The sequence below is a fragment of the Microcaecilia unicolor genome, chromosome 11 (genome assembly GCF_901765095.1).
Source record: "Microcaecilia unicolor chromosome 11, aMicUni1.1, whole genome shotgun sequence".
NCBI classification, from domain to species: domain Eukaryota; kingdom Metazoa; phylum Chordata; class Amphibia; order Gymnophiona; family Siphonopidae; genus Microcaecilia; species Microcaecilia unicolor.
Window position 1 is genome coordinate 189825535 of NC_044041.1, and position 23690 is coordinate 189849224.

At 46.9% G+C, this 23690-nt stretch overlaps 1 protein-coding gene across 2 annotated transcripts in view; it reads left to right on the plus strand.

The window, feature by feature from the left end:
- Nucleotides 1-22196: 22196 nt before the first annotated feature.
- The window catches only part of LOC115480632 (enoyl-[acyl-carrier-protein] reductase, mitochondrial-like), a 47820-nt gene continuing 46326 nt past the window's right edge, over nt 22197-23690 (plus strand). Inside the window, exon 1 of one of the 2 annotated variants that reach the window (XM_030219451.1) lies at nt 22197-22210. The gene's annotated coding sequence lies outside the window, so the exon portion shown is untranslated. The other variant, XM_030219452.1, reaches the window with a different exon arrangement.

Genomic DNA, 23690 nt, shown 5'->3' on the forward strand with positions numbered 1-23690 from the left:
CAGCCTCTCTCTCCCCTATCTTTCTCTCTTCTCTCGCTCCCTCTCTCTCTCTCCCCTCTCTCTTTCCCTCTCTCTCTCTCTCTCCCTCCCTCTCTCTCCCTCTCCCTCTCTGCTTTGGTCTGTCTCTCTCCTAGCCCTATAGTATTTTTCCAACGTGCGCCAAAATGGAGTTACCGCTCGGCTACCGCGTGGCTCTTGCAGTAATTTCATTTTTGGCGGGCGTCCGAAAAATATTTTTTAATTTTCGGACACGCATATCAGCCACGCGCCAAGTGGCACTTGGCGCGTGTAGGTCATTACCACCGGTTACCGCGTGAGACTTTACCGCAGACCCAAAATGGACGCGCAGCAATTTTGATTTTGCCACACATCCATTTTTGGCAAACATTTTAAAAAGGGCTTTTTTACAGGCGCGCTGAAAAATGGAGCAGCGCGTGCCCAAAACCCACGCCTGCACTACTGCAAGCCATTTCTCAGTGCATCTTAGTAAAAGGACCCCTGAACTGCTCATTATTCTTCCTGGGGTTTTTTTTCCCTCCTTCATTAACCCTCTTTTCTCTTTCCCAGACTTCTGTCTATGTGCCACAAGACATCTCTCCCCTGTCCTCCCTAGCACTATTCCTGCTTCCACCAACCCATCCCTTCAATCCACCCTCTTCTAAAGTTCCTTTCTCCACCTTCTCTCCTTTTATCTTTCGTGCCTCTGATTTTTAAAACCCACCTTGTGCCTATTACCAATCCAACTCGTATAGTCCGCATATACCTTAGTTCAGGGGTCCTTCTACTGAGCTGCGTAGGTGGCCACGTGCGCCCAACGTGTGACAAATTGAAGTTACCGCTGGGTTACCACATGGCCCTTGCGGTAATTTCAATTTTGGCGCGCGTCCGCTATGCATGTCTGAAAAATATTTTTTTTTAATTTTCTGGCGCATGGCAGCTACGCGCGTCAAGTGGCATTTGATGCACGTAGACATTACCGCCCGGTTACCGCGTGAGTCCTTACCGCTAGGTCAATGGCTTGCAGTAAGGTCTGAGAACCAAAATGGACGCGCAGCAATTTTCATTTTGCCACACGTCTGTTTTCTGCAAATTAAAAAAAGGCATTTTTTTGTAGGTGCGCTAAAAAATAATTCTGCACACGCCCAAAACTCACATCTAAACTACTGCAGGCCATTTTTCAGCGCACCTTAGTAAAAGGACCCCTCAATGCAGATAACAAATGTGAACATGACCTAGCCATAACTAGGGAAGATAGAATTATAATTTCCTATAAATCCAAATGACAACAAATATTTTTTAAATAACCAAGTGTTAAAGAGCTTACGAAATTGTAATTGACCCGTTAACAGTCTTATATCTAAAGGTAGCTCATTCCACATTTTAACAGCTATAAAAAAAAAAATTAGCCTGAAAATGTTTTATATTTAACCCCTTTAAATGATGGGAAACCATTTAATTGGATCTCTGGGTCTAGTCACTCTATTAGTAGATAGTAAAGTTGCAAGAATGGAGTAGAGGAGTGGCCTAGTGGTTAGAGCACCAGTCTTGCAATTCAGAGATGGCCAGGTCAAACCCCACTGCTGCTCCTTGTGATCTTGAGCAAGCCACTTAACCCTCCACTGCCTCAGGTACAAACTTAGATTGTGAGCCCTCCTGGGACAGAGAAATATCCAGAGTACCTGAATGTAACTCACCTTGAGATTCTACATGGAATGTTGCTACTATTTGAGATTCTACAGGGAGTGTTAATGTTGCTATTCCACTACCGTGTTTCCCCGAAAATAGGACATCCTCCGAAAGTAAGACCTAGTAGAGGTCTTGCTGCAATTTGAAAATATAAGGCCTCCCCCGAAAATAAGACCTAGCAGGGGAGGCCTTATTTTTCGGGGAAACATCGGGGTCACCCCCCCACCTGAGATCGCCGGCTCCCCCCCTCGATCAGCGGCTCCCCCTGCCCTCAGTCGCTCCCGGAACTAACCTCTTAACCGCTTCCTTTCACCTTCGCACTCGCCACAAGCAGCAGGGCTGGCCACTCCTTCCTTCCGTGTCCCGCCCTCGCCTGACGTTACATTACGTCAGGCGAGGGCGGGACACGGAAGGAAGGAGTGGCCTGCCCTGCTGCTTGCGGCGAGTGCGAAGATGAATGGTGAAAGGAAGCATTTAAGAGGTTAGTTCCAGGAGCGACTGAGGGCAGGGGGAGCCGCCGATCTCGGGTGGGGGGGGGTGACCCCGATGTTTCCCCGAAAATAAGGCCTCCCCTGAAAATAAGACCTAGCAGGTCTTGGGGAGCAAAATTTAATACAAGACAGTGTCTTATTTTCGGGGAAACACGGTAGCAACATTCCATGTAGAAGCCTGCCCTTGCAGATCAGCAATGCGGCCGCGCAGGCTTCTGTTTCTGTGAGTCTGACGTCCTGCATGTATGTGCAGGACGTCAGACTCATAGAAATAGAAGCCTGCGTGGCTGCATTGCTAAGGGTGGGCAGGCTTTTATATGGAATGTTACTAGTGGAGGAGTAGCCTAGTGGTTAGTGCAGTGGAACATGGAATGTTGCTACTATTTGAGATTCTACATGGAATGTTGCTAGTGGAGGAGTGGCCTAGTGGTTAGAGCACTGGTCCTGCAATCCAGAGGTGGCCAGTTCAAATCCCACTGCTGCTCCTTGTGATCCTGGGCAAGTCACATAACCCTCCATTGCCTCATGTACAAACTTAGATTGTGAGCCCTCCTGGGACAGAAATATCCAGAGTACCTGAATATATAACTCACCTTGAACTACTACTGAAAAAGGTGGGAGCAAAATCTAATAAATAAGAGAAAGCACACCTTGCTCCAGGTTTTGAAATACAAAACCATTATGTAAAAACACTGGTTTTCAGTCAGGGTCAATATTAGGAGGTCCCAAGCCTGTCTGAAGGTGAAAGAGATAGAGCTTCTCAGTGGGACTTGGGCCCCATCCCAAATTCATTCCCTGGTCCCCAGCATGTTTAATACTGACCCTGTTTTAATTCAAAACTACCGGGTGCTCCGTACATAAAGGAAGCAGATTTGTAAACTGTGCAAAAGATTTACAGTTCAATTTAAGAAACCACAGGTAGATACTGTTCCCCCCCCCCCTCCCTTTTATTTTCGGAAGTGTGAAAGTGAGCTACACCCCCTTGAGGTTGGTGGGGACAGAAATGCTGACGGTCACAATTCCAGCCTTGTGCTGGAGCCCTCTCTGCTGCAGCACAGCCTGGAGGAAACAAGAAAACAAAACATCTCATACCACTGGGGAAAAGAAATTAATTCCACTGCTGGCAATTCAATTGTTGTTTTCTCGCTGGCTTTTCTTTAATGAAATTCAAAGGCCACTTCTGTCTCTTATGTCCTCCGGGTCCCCGGTTCTCCTCATTTCTCAGTCTGTCATCTTTCCCTGCAACAATCTCTGCAGGTCTCTGTCCCTCTGTTGCGCCTTTCTTGTGCCACATTTTTATATTTTATTTTTCATTTCTTATCCCCTCCTTTTTTTTTTTTTTTACATTTTCCTTCTTGTGTCTTCCTTTGCTTCTCCAGAGCAACTTTTGATTCACACATCTGTCATTCTTGTCTTTTCTGCTCCATTTCTTCCATTCTCTGTTTCATTCCTCATTTCTCTCTCTTTCTCTTTTCTCTCTCCTCATATTTCTTTCTGTCACCTAATTTATCTCTTATTCACTCCCTTTCTTCCTTATTTTTTCTTTCTCTCTGTCACTCTTGGGTTTTTTTTTTTTGTATTTATTGAGCTCACACCTTTTCAGGTGTAGCTGAAGGTGAGTTACATTCAGATACACTAGGTATTTCCTTGTCCCCAGGGAGCTCACAATATAAGTTTGTACCTGAGGCAATGGAAGGTTAAGTGATTTGCCCAAAATCACAAGGCGCATCAGTGCAATTTGAACCCTGGCATGTATTTTCTCTCTCACTGTTACCCATTCTACCTTTCATATTCACTCACCCATCAATGTTCCCTATTTTACTCTTCCCCTCTCCTACTCTCTGGAATTCGTTGCCACAGAATGTAGTAAAAGAAGTTAGCTTAGCAGGGTTTAAAAAAAGGTTTGGCTACCTTCCTACAAGAAAAGTTCATAAGCCATTATTAAGATGGACTTGGGGAATATCCACTGATTATTTCTAGGATAACCAGCATAAAATGTATTGTACTGTTCTGGGATCTTGCCAGGTACTTGTGACCTGGATAAGCCACTGTTGGAAACAGGATGCTGGTCTTGATGGACCTTCAGACTGTCCCAGTATGGCAACACTTATGTTCTTAAGCTCTCTCCCTGCCACTTTTACTCATTTTCCCCTCCCTCTTGTTTTCTCTTCCAGCCACCAATTTTCTTTTTTCTTGCAGACTTCTTATAAGACATCTTTCACTGTCCCTTACTTTGGATATTGTCCCAAACCCAGGGTCAGTAGTGTACAGAATACCTTCTGAATAATTCAGTGTGAAGTGCCAGGTTTGAGTTTGTCAGGGCAAGCGTTAGACATACAGGGGCCCAGTGCAGAAACTGGGAAGGGAGCTATGTCTTCTTCAGCTTGGACAGGTTTGGGGTCCCCTGGGGCATGGAGGCCATGTAATTGCCCTGGTTGCCACCTCCTAACATGGGCTCTGGTTTCAATCAACAGAGGAACAAATATACTCCAAAAGCCAACTTGCCTGTACAGTTTTACAATAGCGCCCTCTGCTGTCTAAGGACATAATTTTCTGCAACTTTTGGAGGGAAAAGTAATCCATGTAAAAAAGTATCTTGCAAACATAAGCTAGTACCAAAAGCCGTGTGGAACACTTGCTCAGTGTTTAAATTTAGCACATTCAGTCCCTCAGAATTGCCAGAACGTGAGGGCAGATTTCAGAACAAACACGGAAATCAGAACTGAGATGTCCAGGTCGGGATGAGTCAAATCCAGCAGTATATTAGGAAAGGATCTGCCAACTTTTTCTAAAGAGCTTTTTCTAAAATACACACAAGAATGGATTTATTTGTGCCAGATACATATGGCAGCAGCATCCATTTTGCAGTTGTCAATGTCTACAATATCAATGAAGGCAACTCAGCAACATATACCTATAAGTATTATTACATGGAGGAGTGGCCTAGTGGTTAGAGCACCAGTCTTGCAACCCAGAGGTGGCCAGTTCAAACCCCCCAGGTACTCCTTATGATCTTGAGCAACTCACTTAACCCTCCATTGCCTCAGCTACAAACTTAGATTGTGAGCCCTCCTGGGACAGAAATATCCAGAGTACATGAATGTAACTCACCTTGAGATTCTACATGGAATGTTGCTACTATAGGAGATTCTACATGGAATGTTAATGTTGCTATTCCACTAGCAACATTCCATGTAGAAGCCTGCCCTTGCAGATCAGCAGTGCAGGCGTCTATATGGAATGTTACTAGTGGAGGAGTAGCCTAGTGGTAAGTGCAGTGGAACATGGAATGTTGCTACTATTTGAGATTCTACACAGAATGTTGCTAGTGGAGGAGTGGCCTAGTGGTTAGAGCACTGGTCTGGCAACCCAGAGGTGGCCAGTTCAAACTCCCCAGGTACTCCTTATGATCTTGAGCAAGTCACTTAACCCTCCATTGCCTCAGCTACAAACTTAGATTGTGAGCTCTCCTGGGACAGAGAAATATCCAGAGTACCTGAATGTAACTCACCTTGAGCTACTACTGAAAAAGGTGTGAGCAAAATCTAAATAAATACATATGTGTGTATATTGCTATTTGAGAACTTACATAGTAAATGACAACAGATAAAGACCTGTATAGTTCATCCAGTCTGCCCAACAAGACATGTAAACACCAATACTTAGAGTTGCATGTCTGCCATTTTAGAAATCTACACCTCTGTGTTTGCTCAGGGGTTCTTTTACTAAGGTGCGCTGAAAAATGTGCTGTGCCAGTGTAGGTGTGTGTTTAAGTGCGTGCAGATCCATTTTTTAGCGCGCCTGTAAAAAAAGGCCTTTTTTTAAAAAAATTTTGCCGAAAATGGGCGTGTGGCAAAATAAAAAATTGGTGCGTGTCCATTTTGGGTCTGAGACGTTACTGCCAGTGCTGTTAAGTGTGTATATTTTTGATACTGTTTCATAGTAGTTCTATCATTAGGTTTCAATTTACTGTTTTCAAGTTTACCTCATTTATTGTATTTATGTTTATTCTTGGTTATTTTACTATTGTTATGCTATTACAAAATTATAAGTTTGATGTTAAGCTGTACCTGCTGTACACCACCTTGGGTGAATCTCTTCTTAAAAAGGCGGTTAATAAATCCCAATGCATAGTGGAGTGGAGGAGTGGCGTAGTGGTTAGGGTGGTGGATTTTGGTCCTGAGGAACTGAGTTCGATTCCCATTTCAGGCACAGGCAGCTCCTTGTGACTCTGGGCAAGTCACTTAACCCTCCATTGAGCCTGCCATGAGTGGGAAAGCGCAGGGTACAAATGTAACAAAAATAAAATAGATACTATTGGAGATTCTACATGGAATGTTGCTACTATTGGAGATTCTACATGGAATGTTGCTATTCCACTAGCAACATTCCATGTAGAAGTACATAAGCACAGGCTTCTGTTTCTGTGAGTCTGACGTCCTGCACGTCACTTAACCCTCCATTGCCCCATGTAAGCCGCATTGAGCCTGCCATGAGTGGGAAAGCGCAGGGTACAAATGTAACAAAAATAAAATAAACAGTACTGCTGAATATTGGTGGCTAAGCCTGCTTGGCATGGTTTAAGGGGGCAGCAGCTTGCCCTGCCTGCTTTAACCCACGCCAAACTTCTTAGGAAAAGACATATTATTCCAAAAAGAATGCCCAGTGTATTTTGGAAATTGACTTTTCAGCCGACGGCCCTATTTCAGGTACAAATGATGAGACCCCTTAACAATGAATGGAATGTATTTGGAGGTTACTTAGACGTGATTTTGGCCCTCCTGGCAAAAGACCTTCCAGGTGCTCTTATCCTTGTCATATAATTATTTGAGTCTAAGCCATCTGACAGTCAGTTCTCTTGCAGACAGCCCATAGAGCGAGTATATATTTTTTAACAATTCCTCAAGGGGTTCAGATTTTATATCACCCCCTTACCTTACCTCCCTCCGCTGTCAATCTTATTCATTGTGGGGGCTGGTGTACGCACGTGTTTTGGATGCGCACTGGTCCATTTCCTGAGCGTGCCTGGCAGGGGCGTAGCCAGACCTCGGCAGGAGGAGGGACCAGAGCCCGAGGTGGGGGGCACTGTTTATCCGCCGCCTCCCCCCGCCGCCACCGTCCCCCCCCCCGCCCCGCCCCACCGCCACATCAGGTACTTTGATGGCAGGAGTCCCTAACCCTCGCCAGCTGAAGAGTCTTCTTCAGTGCCAGTCGAGTCTGGCGCCTTCGCTGTGTGATTATCTGTTTCGAACTCCTGACGTCCTGCACCGTGCACATCCTGTATGTAGCCCCGTGCGGGACGTAAGGTATCAGAAACAGATTATCACGCAATGAAGGCGCCGAAGTCGACCGGCGCTGAAGAAGACTCTTCGGCTGGCGGGGGTTGGTGACCCCCACCAGCAAACAAGGTACCTGATGCGGCGGTGGGGCGGATGATGGCGGCAGGGCGGGGGGTCTGCATCTGGGGGGTCAAATGTAGAGGGGGCCAGGGCTTAATTTGTGGGGGCCCATGCCCCCGTGGCCCCACGTAGCTACGCCCCTGGTGCCTGGAAAAAAGGGATTTTTTTTAAATTGTGCTGGAAAATGGACGTGTGGCATAATGAAAACCACTGTGCGTCCATTTTTGGCCTGAGACCTTAATGCCACCCATTGACTTAGTGCTAACCGGGCGGTAAGTATCCAGTGTGCATCAACTACCAATTACCACCAGATAAGGGCGGAGGAGTGGCCTAGTGGTTAGAGTGGTGGACTTTGGTCCTGGGGAACTGGGTTCAATTCCCACTGCAGGCACACGCAGCTCCTTGTGACTCTGGGCAAGTCACTTAACCCTCCATTGCCCCAGGTACAAATAAGTACCTGTATATAATATGCAAGACATGTTGAACCTGCTATGAGTGGGAAAGCACAGGGTACAAATGTAAGAAAAAATAAACATAGAAAATATTTTCTACTGCGTGTTTTGGGCGCATGCCAAAAATGGAATTACCACCCCGGCATGTGGTAGCCAGGTTGGTCACGCGTAGGCACCTACACACCTTAGTAAAAGGGCCCCTGTGCTCCCTTGCTCACCTGCTGCCTGCCTTATAAAGGACTGTCAGAACAGAGTAGCTAAGCTTGGTCTTGGAGTACTGCTGCCATCTGTAGGTAAGAGAATAAATTATGATGAGGCCTTTGGAGGCAGAAGTTTCACTTTGAGGAACACAGGATAACCCCTGGGACTTCTTCATTCAGAGAACCCACTTTCGTATTGTTAAAAATAAATGGAACCCTTCAGAAGCCCCACAGAAAATTCAACTACAAAGCAAGCTGAGATGCTCTGCAAACCCTGATGCCATAGGTTTCAAATCATTTGCATGCTCAATTATTTATTTATTTTTATTTATTTGTTACATTTGTATCCCAGATTTTCCCACCTATTTGTAGGCTCAATGTGGTTTACATAGTACCAGAGAGGCCTTTGCAGGCTCCGGTGTGAACAAATACCGGGTGATGTTGTGGTAAGATCAAGTTCATGTGGCACAGCCACATTAGGGAATCGGAGAACGGAAGAGTTGTGTTATGTCCGTTACGTGCTTTAGTTTGGTTGTGTTGCAGAGAGTAGGCATTTAAGTTGGATCGGTAGGGTATGCCTTTTTAAACAGGTTGGTTTTTAGTGATTTCCGGAAGTTTAGGTGGTCATACGTCGTTTTATGGCATCAAGTCTTTGTCTTTCTTTATCTTCTTGGCCAGCCTACCTGTAAGGCTCACAGAACATGCCATTGACTGTAAAACCACTAATTGAGAACCATGAACGGAATTGTTCAAAAACATGGTCATATCAAGACATTCCCCTTTGGAACAGGGGATACCAGCCTTGACTTGACAGAGTTGCTAAGAATATGTGCTTTGAGTGGAAAATAACCAAATCGACTTGATGAAATCACTGTCAGTTATATAATTGGTGGGATGCTGTTCCACCCTTTCAATGTCCCTAGATATGGTGATAGTGGAGTCCTACCTTCCAACTTTGTGGTGTCAGTGGGATATGGGGTCCTTGCCCCCTTCCCCCAAGGAAGCAGCATAGTAAAAAAGTTGCTGCTTCCTTCTCCAAGGAGAAGAGTCTTTCTCTTAGGCATCATGTTGGAACCAAGCCTTTCAAGAGGCAGGGGAAGGCCACTGGTGATTCCACAATGCTTCGAATGGCAGTAGACCACTTCTGAATCTTCAAGGGGGCAACTCCAAGACACTGCTGCTCAGGCTAAGCAACGCTTAGAAGAAAAGTGATGCCCAGGATAGAGGAAAAGATGCTGTCCCTTTTACCACAGTGTCCCGGATAGTTGCCTTACACTTCCCACCTCTCCTTACTCATCTGCTCATCACCTACAATGACCCAAATATGGCCAATATTTTAGAAACACTTAGTTCCAGCATCTTCATGCCCCACGCCGCAGATAGAACTCTAGTCAATGAAAGCCCGAAACGTTGGAACCACAGCCACTAACCTGTGAAATCCTTACAGAAAATCAGCATACTTAAGTCAAGAGAAATCATTATGCTTGACCCCAGCCCAATGAGATAGTGAAATCTATGCCAGCTGTATCAAAAGCTACAACCTAACTCAGGCCTGGATTTAGGTATAGGCAACATAAGCTATTGCCTAGGATGTTAAACCTTTAAGACGCCAAATACCTGGACTATATAGGAGCCTGATTCCACTTACTTTAGGGCTATGTTCTGTGATACCTCTGGGGGAGAACCCTCTTCTCCCCACCACTCACCAGTTCTGCCCTTGGGGGTCAATATCTTAGATCTGGCCTTGAATCGAAGTACTTCATTTTTCCCCAAATCCAAGCAAGTTGAATTGATCAAATTCAAGTTGGACACAGGGACGGCCCAACCACTAGGCATGACTAGGCAGTTGCCTAAGGCAGCAGGTTCTGGGCAGAGCTTCAAAGACTAGTTGCAGTCGAAGTAACACAATAGGTTCTAACAACCACACAAACCCAAAGAAATAACAGGAGGGACTTTTACCAGCGGGGGTGGTGGGCAGTTGTCAAATAGCCCATTTCCACAGATTATTCGAGGGGTGGAGATGAGGTGATCATTATTGTCGGGGGGGGGGGGCAAGGGGATTCAAGTTAATTGAGAGGCACAATGCTGAAGATTTGACTAGGGCAGGGGTGGGCAACCACAATCCTTGAAGACCACAACCCAATAGGTTTTCAAGATTTCCACAATGAATATGCATGAGATATATTTACATACAATAGAAGCAGTACATGCAAATCAATCTCAAGTATATTTATGGCGGAAATCTTGAAACTCCAACTGGGTTATGGCCCCTGAGGTCCATGGTTGCCGACCCCTTCTCTAGGATGTCTAATATACTTGCATTGGCTCTTGTTGGGTAGAAGGATGTGGGAGCCTTTACATTCAACTAACATTGCTGGTCAAAACTCCAAGGCTGAGACAAAGACCAAGGTGCAGCAGCTTACCCCTCCTCAGGACCGACATTAGAGAGTGCAAACAGGGTAATTGCTCTGGACCCCCCATTCTACAGGGGGCCCCCAAGCCTATCTGAAACATTAGCCTGCTGGTGGACTATGGGTCCTGCCCCTTTCTAACCTGAATTTGAAGCAGGACCTAGAATCTGAGCAGGAGCCTAAAGACAGGAATTCATCAGAATTGTATAGGCAGCCACCTCCAGGGTGGATGGTCTGACGGTTCATTTCCTCTCATCGGACCACGCACCACCACCTGAGGGTGGGAGAGAGGAAAGATGGATTAATTTGTTGCTATTTATTTTCTCATTCATGCAAAGAGCTCTGCGTTATGTGTTCGAAAGACAAGGCACATGCTAAACCAAATCTGAAGGTAAAACTTTGATTTTGGAGGGGAGTGTATGTTCTGTCCTCCGACAGCCTCACACTAGTTTATAACGTGATCCTAAATGCGTGTAATGCTTTTACTGTTATTCTCAGTTCTAAGGACTAACATTGCTGCACTTTCTCACTGCAAAGATACATGAGCAGGTCACTGTGGGTAATGTAGTTCACAGGCAGTGCAACCACACTTGCTTGGCTGTGTAAGAACTGTTACCACTGGTTGTGAGGCTGCCCAGACCTCCTCCCTCTCTCTGCCAAACTTGGCTCTTTTGTCTTCCTGCTATCATTTCCTGGTCATTCTCACTATCTCTGTCCTGGGAGGTTAGCCAGGTATGACCTTTCCCCCCAATCGAGGGCCGTCCTCTAGGGCCACCCCTTGCTACTTGATGGCAGGCTCTGTCTCCATTGGTCTCTATCTGCTCCTCCCTGAGCCTGTGTGAAGCCTCAACACCTCTCTGTCCTTTCAGCCATGAGGCATTCCAACACCATCTAGCCAGAGGCATGGAGCACGGATCATCTCATTCCAGACAGCTCTGTCCTGCTGAAACTCCTTGTAACGAACCTGGTTTTTTACCTTGAAGATATCTCCTCCTTAATGAGATATTGCACATTCCAGTCACCCAGCTTTGAACCATTTCTCTCTGTTCAACTATCCTTCCCCCCCCTGCAATATATCTACCTCTCTTCAGATCTTCACCCCCAACAGCTCTCAGATTAAGGAGTCATTCTTTGTCCTGGAGCAGCACCTCAGAACATCTATCTGTGAGTACATTATCTGTGATTTATTCAATAAAAGAGACTTCATAAAAATAATAGAGACTTCGGGTGACTGGTGTGCCAAGGTTATACTCCAAGATATTGGGGCCTTAAGTCATCAAGCCTCTAAAGTCTTGATAGTGTACACTCAGTGCAGGCCCTGCTGTCCTGAGATCAGGGTTCAAGGTTTATTAGGATTTACTATCGCGCTCATCGTAGAGAGGTCTGAGCGGCTGACATCGCCAGAGGTGTGAGGGTGTGCGCCCAGGAAAGCATAGGTTTTCTCATGCTTATTTGCAACACAATTACAGTTGGCCAAACTGAGAGATGAGGAAACAACATTTTTATTTCGAGAAACATTTGGCTAATAATGTGCAATTTTGGCTTGTGGTCCACGTTGTTTAGAGATTTACTCTGTCGGATGGTGTGGGCAAAGGTTAGAGCAAAGAAAGGGAAATAGTTGTGTGACTGAGTTGAGTTTTGTTTTGTCATGTTAGTATTTTATGTGTTATTTTAATGTATCCTACTATTTTAATTTTGAATAATGTTTGACATAATTATGCTATTTTAATTCTCTATCATTATATTATCGTAGTAGGTGCACTAAATTGATTGATTGATGTACTATATTAATAAAGCCACATTGAGCCTGCAAATAGGTGGGAAAATGTGGGATACAAATGTAATTAATTAATTCATTAATTAATGTGTCCTGTATTTAGTTATTTAAATAAATTTAAATAATAAAAATGGCTCGTCACCTAAGGATCATGCCTAATGTAACTCAGCAACAGAGCTGGGATTTGAACTCTTATCCTCACTCCCCACTACTCCACCTGATCAGTTCATTGCTTTTAACTACTATATTCCATCTCCTCCCTCCATTTTGTAATAAAACGCATAAATCAAACACCCACACAAAATTAATTCATAAATAACAATAATTGTCAGTAATAAACAAGAAAAACAGAAATTTGTCATTCGCTGCAGTGTTATCTCTCTTTGTTGAGAGTCACACAATGGCAGTGACGCATGTGTTCCTATAATTCTCTCCCCTCCTCCACCACCAAAACTCCTCTGCATGTTTCAGGCACTTTAAGGCGCATGAAGGGCTTGGACGAGATTATTAGCTGAAAAGGAAATCGTCCTTGTTAACACAAGCAGTAGCACATTTTCAAAGGTGTCCTTTTCTGGTGCTAAAGTAAATTCTAGTCTAGTAATTACAGAAGGGTGATGATCAGAAGTCTTTGGGGAAGTGGGGAGGGTTGTGTTTTGACTGATGGTTTCAGTTTCACCTTTCTATCCTTGTTTGTGAGGCTTCTTCTGGCTCTGACAACCATCATACACAACTTCCAGTTTGATTTCTTCTTTTTCCCCACATTAAAAGGGCATGGGTTTTATTCTATTTCATCTATGCCTGTGTTTTCCAAAGTGGTCCTGGAGTACTATAAGGAATATGCATGGGATTGATATGCATACCAGTGTTGCCAGATGGAAAAAATTGTTCACGCCCAAAACCAGCCCCAAACTGCACAAAGTCAATTTGCATATGAATGACGTCATTAATAAATATTAATGAGGGCCATTTGCATACAAATGGCATCATTAAGCCCGCCTCCACTGGCCGCGGCCGCGGGAAAACTGAGCCAACCCGCAGCTGACGGCCATGGGAAAAAAACGCCAGGTGGGGCAAGAAAAAAGTCGTTTCAAAATCCCGCAACCCGCACATGTTGTGAAAAAGCCGCAGCAGGTCATGGAAAGGAGCCCAATTGGGCAGGAAACCTGCAGCCCTGGCAACACTGCATACACTGCCCTCCATATATGCAAATTTTCTGCTATGCATATTCATTGTGGATATTCTGAAAACCTGACTGGCAAGGGGGGCAGTGGCGTTCCTAGGGGGGGCTGACACCCGGGGCGGATCGCCGATGCGCCCTGCCCTCCCGGATGCAGCATCCCCCCCCCCCCCCCACCCGGATGCAGCGTGACCCCCCCCCCCCCGGCGAAAGGACACCCCCCGCGAAGAACCCCCCGCCCAGGTGCACGCCGCTGGGGGGGTGCCGCACGAGCCTTCTCCGTCGTTCGTTCCTGCTCCCTCTGCCCCGCAACAGGAAGTAACCCGTTCTGGTGACAGAGGGAGCATGGAAAGAACGACGGGACATTGTACGCGCAGCACCCCCCCAGCGGCATGCCCCCAGGGCAGACCGCCCCCACCCCCTAGGAATGCCACTGAAGGGGGGTACTCCAGGACCGACTTGGGAGACACTGAGCTAAGATCTTGTAAGTCAGGGATTGGGCAACCACAGTTCTCGAGGACCACAAACCTAGTCAGTCTTTCAAGATTTCCCACAATGCATACGCATGAGCTTGATTTGCATGTACTGCTTCTGCTATAGGCAAATAGATCTCATCCATATTCATTGTGGAAATCTTGAAAACCCGACTGGATTGTAACCTCTGAGGATCGTGGTTGCCCACTCTGTTGTAAGTACTGTTTTTCTTACAAAAACTGAGAAGTGCAAGCGCTGCCCAAAGATAGCAGAGTTTCCAAGTTACCCAGTTCCAGGAGGGAGATTTTAGACCAGTTCTGGATTTCTGCCAACCTCATTCTGATGCATTATGAGATCTACAACACTAATTTCAATGGATATAGAATCAGGAACTATAAGTACCGCACTGCTTTGGGATCCTAAGGAGCTTAGCCGAGATTGGATGGCAGAGCGGTGGCGGGAGGTGGGGATGGTGCAGGGCAGACTTATACGGTCTGTGCCAGAGCCGGTGGTGGGAGGCGGGACTGGTGGTTGGGAGGCGGGGATAGTGCTGGGCAGACTTATATGCAGTGGCGTACCAAGGGGGGGGGCGGTGGGGGCAGTCCGCCCCCGGGTGCACGCCGCTGGGGGGGTGCCGTGCGCCTGTCGGCTCTTCGTTTTCATGCTCCCTTTGCCTTCTGGAACTATTTAACTGGGCAGCTCTGAGACCGCACCCGAACTAAATGTTTGGACAACCAGGGCTGCTGAGAGACTGGGATGGGCCCGGGGCCCCGCCCCCGCTGGCGCCCCCCCCCCCCCCCCCCGAGGCGGTCTCAATCGCCTGTCCTCGGCTCCGTCGATAGCCCACCTCTGTCCGCCACCAGGCCCCCCCTGCATTCAAATCACAGCGCCTCACCTCCGTATGAAAGCACAGCGGCAGATCTCCTCCCTTTGGGCCTTCCCTCCCTGTGATCCCCCCCCTGGCGGAAACAGGAAGTTACATCAGACGAGGGCGGGACACAGGGAGGGAAGGCGATCTGCAGCTGCACCTTCACACAGAGGTGAGGCGCTGTGATTTGAAAGAAGGGTGGCGGACGGAGGGGGGCTGTCGACGGAGCTGAGGATGGGCGGGTGAGACCGGGGACTGCGGCGCTGGGCCCCTCTTGGAGGCCTGGGCCCGGGGAATTTTGTCCCCCCCTGCCCCCCCCCCTCTCGGCGGCCCTGTGGACAACTAAGATAAAGCCACACAAAAGGATGAACCTATGGCACCCGAGAGTACTTATACTGGTTTCCAGAGGCAGCTGTGCTAGAGAAAGAGAGGAATGAAAAAAGGGGAAGGCATCCTGAACGATAGTTCATGGCTCTGTAGTCCAAGCTGAGGCAAGTCTGGATTTGGCTGGAAGTCCAAGAAATTGGAGGAGGCTGCCAGACAGTGGGGGGAAAGGCAAAACTCAGTAAACAGATAAAATCATAGAACAACAACAAAGAACTAGTGACACAAATGCAGAGCCCTGGGGGCATCTGATTCCTTTAATGCAGAGCACGCGCCCTGCCAATGTCTTGCTCACTGGCTCCTTCCCAAGCAAAACCATCTCATTATTAATGAAATGCGCTGTAAATTCAATAGATGCTGGCTTGATATGTATCAAAAGTTCAACAAATCAAAAGCATTTGAAAAAATTGCCTAAAGATGATAACAAAATCAGTGGGAAAGCTAAGTGCTCTCATGCTTTCTTTTAATCAAATTCAGATGTGCCAGTTTCAAGGGAGAAAGAGAAATCTAGGTCTGTATTGATTAGATAAAATAAAGCAATATTTGTGCAAATGGGTATTGATTGATCATGAGGATAAACTAAACTTTCTAGGAGGGCACCGTCAATGATGGATAGGTGGAGAGAGGTTAGAACAAGAATATATTTGGGAATGCCCTGTGCAGACCTTTGCACCATCAGATCTAAAGGGCAGGGACCATGATGAACATGGAACAGTCTCTCGGCAGAGGCAGCGGACACAAGGACAGTATCTGAATTCAGGAAGTCTGAAGCAGGAGTCGAAACTCGGCCGGAGTCGGGCCGTGGATGATAATATATCGATTGAACAGCTGCAAGATAAGTGATTCCTGCACCATTACTATTTAGAGTGTTAGGTATCACGTCATTAAAGCCTGGGAGGTTTTTTTCAGCCCGTGATGATAGATAGAACTCCCTTAAGTTTGGATTCCAACAAGGAGTATCTGTCCGTATTTGAGGCTTTTTCTCCCATATATATATATATATATATACAACAATAGTAGTAGGGTTAGAGTATATGTATGCAGACTTGATTAGTATCTGCCATTTTCACGGCACAGACCGTAGAAGTCTGCCCAGCACTAGCCCCGCCTCCCAACCACCAGCCCCGCCTCCCAACCACCAGCTCTGCCACCCAATCTCCGCTAAGCTTCTGAGGATCCATTCCTTCTGAACAGGATTCCTTTATGTTTTTGACATTTGATTTGGTTTTTAGAAAAAAAATTGAAGACTTATTTTTCCAGCTAAATGAATTATCTTGAAGACTAATTGTTGTTAAGAGATGTATCTACTTTTATGTTGTAAATGCTATGTATTTTATGTAATATACTATGACTTCCTTTGAACCTGGTTTATAGGGAAATGACAGGATAAAATCCATAACATAACAGAAATACACATCACTGTATAGCCTCTGCTCCGTGGACTTTACAACATAATCAAGACAAATATACAATGACAACACTACTACTACTACTACTATTAAACATTTCTATAGCGCTACTAGACTACGCAGCGCTGTACAAATTAACATGAAAAGACAAAACATTTAAAAGTAGCCTCACTTTCCTTGAGTCACTTGATAATCATGATATTTATAAGGGATTAATATGTTTCTTCTGGTGTTGTGACTGTAGGTCCTAGAGACAGTCACGTTTATTCCCAACAGATGGGTAATGCAGATAAATCAGAAAAGATGAATCAATCATTCCCTGTTTCATTATTCAGTTTGCTTAGGTCACACTTCTTTCCAAGCAAGACAAAAAGAAACAACATTGAAATTAGTGAATACAATATTTTGGTACTGTCAGAATATACCAAAGGCCATCTCCTGAAATCAGTGTTTGAGACCTGTTTTATTATTCAGTTTTGCACAACACTGTATTTACAATATGCCTTGCTTCAAAAATAATTTTTATTGTTAATCTTGTCCCGCAATTAAAGTGTGTCTTTTCTCGCTAATGGAATAATAAAATCATTTCATGACTTCATATTTTTATGCATTTCTAGAGCAATTGATATATTTTTATATTCTGAGGATGTTTTTTTCATGAGTACCTTGACTATATCTGTCGGATCTTGATTAATATTGGAATATCATGACGTCCATAAAATGCAAATTAGGCATAATTAAGCATGTAATATCACATGATTTGTTCCTGAAATTAAACTTACGAGGTTACTTCTGGGTGGTGAGCCTAATCCGTCAGTTTGTGATACTGATTCTAAAGGTGCAGTTTCTCAGGCTAAGCCTTAGATTTTGCCAGAATGTTTCCCATTTGGTTTGGTAATAAATAGAAATAAACAAACATTTTAAACTGGCTTTTGAAAGCAATACTTCTTCAGGCCAGAAATGAGCAAACGATGACAAATATCAAAATATATAATATAAGTGAAACATAAAAGCATTTTAATGAGAGTCTCAGGAGGAAAGATAGAGGTGGGAGGTAGGGGTGAGAAACAGGGAGAGATGGATGGGTGATCAGAGGATGACAAACACTATAATTGTATGGGTTTTAATGTGATAGGAAACCTGCATCTTGTCTAATTCCTGTCTGGTGGGTGTCAAAATACTTCATCATTTTAACTTCAAAGGTCTTATGTTCCTGGATTGTTTTAAAATGTCCTTTTAAAACTAGAAGTGATCTAATTCTGAGGTACATGTTCGTGCACTTAAAAGGCAATTTTATAAATTCGCACCCACGGGTAGGTGCCAGTGGCGATCCTTGGTCGGCTGCCACCTGTGGCGGATTGCTGCTGTGCACCCCCCCCCCCCCCACCGGGTGCAGTGGCGTCCCTCCCCCACCGGGTGTAGCATGACACCCCTCCTTACCTGCTGGGAGCAGTCGCTTGGCTGTCGGTTCCGCTAGCTCCCTGCTCTCTTTTTTTCTGGGGCAGAGGGAGCAGGGAACCAGTGGAGCCGACAGCTGCGTGGCTGCTCTCTGCACCCCTCCAGCGGCGTGCACCTGGTACGGACCGCCCCACCCTCGGTACGCCACTGGTAGGTGCTAAACACCTGCATGTTACAAAATACTAGCACATATTGTCAGACTTGAGAGTTCTTGTACCAAGTGGAGCTCTAAAATAGCGCTGGAACAGTGTGAGGCTTTACTGCACCGATGATCAGAGATAATTGCATGCAAATTTAAGCTTGCAATTATCTCTGATCATGGGGTAGAAGTGCGGGAGAATTGTGCCTGAGCATGCGCTCAGCACAATCCTCCCGCACCTGTTTGACAGGTCTGGCCTGTCAAAAGCCCAAACCTGTCAAACACAGGGGCTGGAGGTCCATGGGACCACCAGGCCCCAACTACCCCTGCCCCGAGCAACGGGGGCTGGAGGTCCGGCGGACCTCCGGTCCCCCCCCCAGGAGGGGCGACCAACCAACCCCCCCCCCCAGGGACAGGGGGCTGGAGGTCCGGCGGACCTCCGGTCCCCCCCCCCAGGAGGGCGACCAACCAACCCCCCCCCCCAGTGACAGGGGGGCTGGAGGACCCCGGACCTCCGGTCCCTCCGATGATCCTTCCCAGGTGGGCAACCAACCCCCCCCCCCCTCCCAGCGACAGGGGGGGCCGGAGGTCTGCTGGACCTCTGGTCCCCCCGACAATCCAGCCTCCCTAGTGGGGACCAACAACCCCCCCCCCACCAGTAACAGGGGGGCTGGAGATTTGCTGGACCTCCGGTCCCCCCCCCCGATGATCCCCCCCAGGTTCATGGAGGGCTGGAGATCCGGTGGGTCTCCAGACCCCCTAGTCCCCCAGTGAGGGGTCCCTGGTGGTCCAGTCCCCCTACCTGCGTGTTGGAGGAGGGAGGGTAGCCTGCCTCCCTCCTCTTCCTGCGACGCCACAAAATTGTGGCGCCCAGCCCTGCCCAGTGTATCCTGGGATGCGTTGGGCGGGGCTATACACCATATTTATTTTATTTATTTATTTATCACATTTGTATCCCACATTTTCCCACTGATTGCAGGCTCAAAGTGGCTTACAATAATACTGTAATAAAGTTGCAATGAGTTTCTCCCTTATATGGTGTATAGCCCCGCCCAGCACATCCCAACTCACAAGGTAGTGGGACTGGACAACCAGGGACCCCTCGCTGGGGGACTAGGGTGGGCTGGAGACCCATCGGATCTCCAGCCCCCCTGTCGCTGGGGGGGGGGGGTTTGCTTGGTCACCTTTCCTGGGGGAGTTAGGGGGGAGCTGGAGACCCACCGGATCTCTAGCCCTCCCTGAACCTGGGGGGGGGGGATCGTCGGGGGAGGACTGGAGGTCCGCCCAACCTCCAGCCCCCCCCCCCCCATCGCTGGCAGGTTTGTTGTTGGGGGGAATGGGGGCCTGCCAGCATGCAAATGCATGCTGGACAGGGTTCACCATTCCTACCCAATGATCTGCAAACCCTAACGCCAGGGTTTGCCGCGGCTAGCGACCCAATCGTTGGCGCGCTGGCCACTGATCATTGGGGAGGAATATCTAATGCCCTGTTTAGCATGCATTTGCATGCTAGTTGCGTTCAGAGCCCTCAAACGCATTGTTTCACACGCTCGAGGGCTGTGATCATGGGGCATTAGCAAACGCCGGCGCTAGTATGGCGCTAACAGCCTCTAGCATCGGCGTTTGCTTCTGATCATCCCCTTGTCGGAGAGGTTCTTCCTGTTTGTTGTGCCTGCATGTGGTAATGTTGCCATTAGTGTGTGGCCATTAACAAAAATTAAAGCGTGAGCCCTTACTGACACCTATTTCGTAGGCAGTAAGGTCTCATGCATTAATCCTGTACTGATCAGTTGGCATGTGACAATGTGGCTGTGCTGATTAGCACAGACACGCCCACTCTTCACCCCCAGACACATCCCCTCGGCCAAAGTTTAAAAACTTTTAGCACATGGGTAGCGCACGCACATGTGCACCTTACAGTGGGACCGCTTCAGTGCCCCTCATGGTAAGCCATTTTAAGCTGTGGTAAGTATGTTTTAGTGCATACCGCAGCTTGGTAAATGGGCCCCATATAAAGAAGAAAAAAAAAACTACACAGCAATTCATATAAGCACTTCTTACCGTTGGAACTCTAAACCTAGGGAAATGTGATTTCCTATAAGCGTTTATTGATATATCAGCTGTTTTGTTTGGCTTAAAATTTGTCTTGATGTGTCTGTTAATTCTGAAACCTCTTAATGCTGTTTTGGAAATTGTTTTATGTTTTTACTTGTTTTATTAGGTATGTATTTTTGTTCTCCACCTTGGATAAAGGCAGATTATTAATAATAAATCTACATCTGTTAATGTTGGGCTAGATCTACAGGGTAGGGTTACTATACGTCCAGTTTTTCCTGGACATGTCCTCTTTTTGATGACACTGCAGGGCACCTGGGTGGGTTTTGCCAGCCTGCCCATTTGTCCGGGTTTGCGGACGAACTGGCAGACTGACGGGCCTCAGGGTGTCCTATCCTCCCCTCCCTTTACATTATTATTGTGCTCTGGTGGTCTAGTGGCCTCTTTGGGGCAGGAAAGAGCCCCCTCTTCCCGGCCCGGTGCAGCTGCAGACCTGTCTTGCTACAGACCTGCCACTGCTTCAAAATGGCTGCCAAGAGTTCAAGTGGCAGCCTTGCGAGACTATAGAAGGGGAGGAGATGCATATGGAGTCATGTGGGTGGAGGTTGGAAAAAAGATTGGGGAGGGGATATGCAAGGGGGAAGAGGGAATCTGGCTTTCTTGGGGGGGGGGTTAAGGTGACAAGGGGTGGGGTGTGATGGGGCGGGGCGTGGCAGGGTGGGTGTGACGGGGGCCTGGCAGGGTGATATTACTACTTACTACTTACATTTCTAGAGCACTACTAGGGTTACGCAGCGCTGTACAGTTTAACAAAGAAGGCCAGTCCCTGCTCAAAGGAGCTTACAATCTAAAGGATGAAATGTCAAGTTGGGGCAGTCTAGATTTCCTGAAGAGAGGTTATCAATAGAAATCAAACAAAATAAAACATGGAAAAAGAAAAGATGATACCTTTTTTATTGGACATAACTTAATACATTTCTTGATTAGCTTTCGAAGGTTGCCCTTCTTCGTCAGATCGGAAATAAGCAAATGTGCTAGCTGACAGTGTATATAAGTGAAAACATTCAAGCATTACTATGACAGTCTGACAGGGTGGGAGGATGGGGGTGGGTTGGAGGTATGTATGGGGACATCAAAGGATATCATTGATATTCTAACAGGATGGGTGTGGATAGAGAGGTAAAGTGGTTAGGTGCCGAAGAGGTGGGCTTTGAATAAGGATTTGAAGATGGGCAGGGCGGGGGGCCTGGCGTATGGGCTCAGGGAGTTTATTCCAAGCATGGGGTGAGAGAGGCAGAAAGGGCGGAGCCTGGAGTTGGCAGTGGTGGAGAAGGGTCCTGAGAGGAGGGATTTGTCCTGTGAGCAGAGGTTTCGGGTAGGAACTAAGTTCTGAGCCCTCATGGCAAATATGGTAACCCTACTATAGGGGTTGATATTCAAAGGGGTTTAAGCAGGCAGGTGAGGTGTCAAATTGCCAGTGGGGGGATGGGAATGCAGGCAAGAGAATGAGAGAAAATTTAGTGACCACCCACTTTAGGCTCAGGCCCACCCAAACTGGCCATCTGACTATGCCAGTGCTTCATTAATTGCTGCCATGGGGCTGGAAACATGACAGCAGCTTCTTGGGGGGGCAGCAAAGAGCAGCAGAAGACAAGGCACAACAAGTCCCGACTGTGGCACGCGCTGGCAGTGGCAACACGTGGTCACGTGGCTGTACTTCCCACCTCGAGCTTCTGGCGGCGACGTCGTCATGGAGCGTGACTGCGTGTGACGTCAATCCCCTGACCGCCGTGACGTGTCTCTTGTGCGACGGCGGCTATGCGGAGCTTGGTAGTAGTGGCAGCGGTAGTCAGCCGCGGTGGGGTAGCAGCTACATGGGTTAGGCGCTCCGGTACCTGGCGAGGCGGCCCGTGTCGGGCGCTGCTGTACGAGAGGCATGGGGATCCGGTGCAGGTCCTGCAGTAAGAGAAGGACTGGGGAAAGAGGAGGGAGGGGGGCAACTGGATTAGAGGCTTCAGAGTGTTAGGTTCTGGGCTGTTTTTATTTTGTCTGCAGGAGAGTTTGATATTTATACATTTTAAGATATCAGTGCCTGCATTGGAAGGTGTGCTACTTCCAACTACCATGTTCGAATCTTTTTTTTAATACGAAACACTGTCCTTGCTAAAATTAGTAGTATGGTGTTGAATTTGTAGTAGCCTATATTTGTTAGCTAATGCAATAGTACATCTCCTCTTTCCCCCCCCCCCCCGTCCAAAAAAAACCCCCAAACGACCGAAAAAAAAAATCCATAAACGGTCCTTGCCAGAGTCTCGAAATGCTTCTGCTATGATCATAAGTGCATAGTACTGTGAACACCGCCTTGGCTTGATGAAGGTCAGCAGAGCCCATGCTCCCGGGGCTCCTAATGTACAAGGGAACGTGTACAAATCTGGATTTATATTGGCTTACCGTAGTAGCCCATTAAACATAAATATTAGTGATTACGTGAGCTGCCCCCCCCCCCCCCCAACCACCATTACTGATGCTTTATTAAAGGACCACCGAATCAGGTCTGGGTAAAAGCTGGAGCCACTAGATTTCATTTATTTCACCTTAAATTGGGTTTATGGAGGATCTGGCTGTTACTTTATACTCTATAGTCTGGGTACATTCTAGATCCTCTGGCTAACTTTTAGGAGGGAATGAAGGTATGCACTTTAAGACGTTCAAATATTTGAAAGTTATTAATCCGCAAACAAACCTTTTCCGTTGACGGGAAGGTGGTAGAACTAGAAGATGTGATTTGAGTTTGAAGGTGGACAGACTCAGGAGTAATGTCAGGAAGTATTTTTTCATGGAAAGGGTGGTGGATATGTGGAATACCCTCCCGCAGGAGGTGGTGATGAATACGGTAGTGGAATTCAAACATGCTTGGGATAAACGCAAAGGAATCCTGTTTAGAAGGAATGGATCTGCGGAATCTTAGCAGACATTGGGTGGCAACGCTGGTAATTGGGAAGCAAAACCAGTGCTGGGCAGACTTCTACGGTCTGCGCCCTGATCATAACTGAATAGATATGGATGGGCTGGAGGGTAAATTTAAGGGGCTTCGATGTTAGCTTTGGAACTTTTAGTGCAAGAACAGTGCTGGACAGACTTCTATGGTCTCTGCCCTGAGAATGGCAAGGACAAATCAAACTCGCGTATACATAAAAAGTATCACATACTATGTAAAACGAGTTTATTTTGTTGGGCAGACTGGATGGACCGTTCAGCTCTGTCGTCATTTACTATGTTACTATGTATGTAGATGGGAGGATTGGCTTGG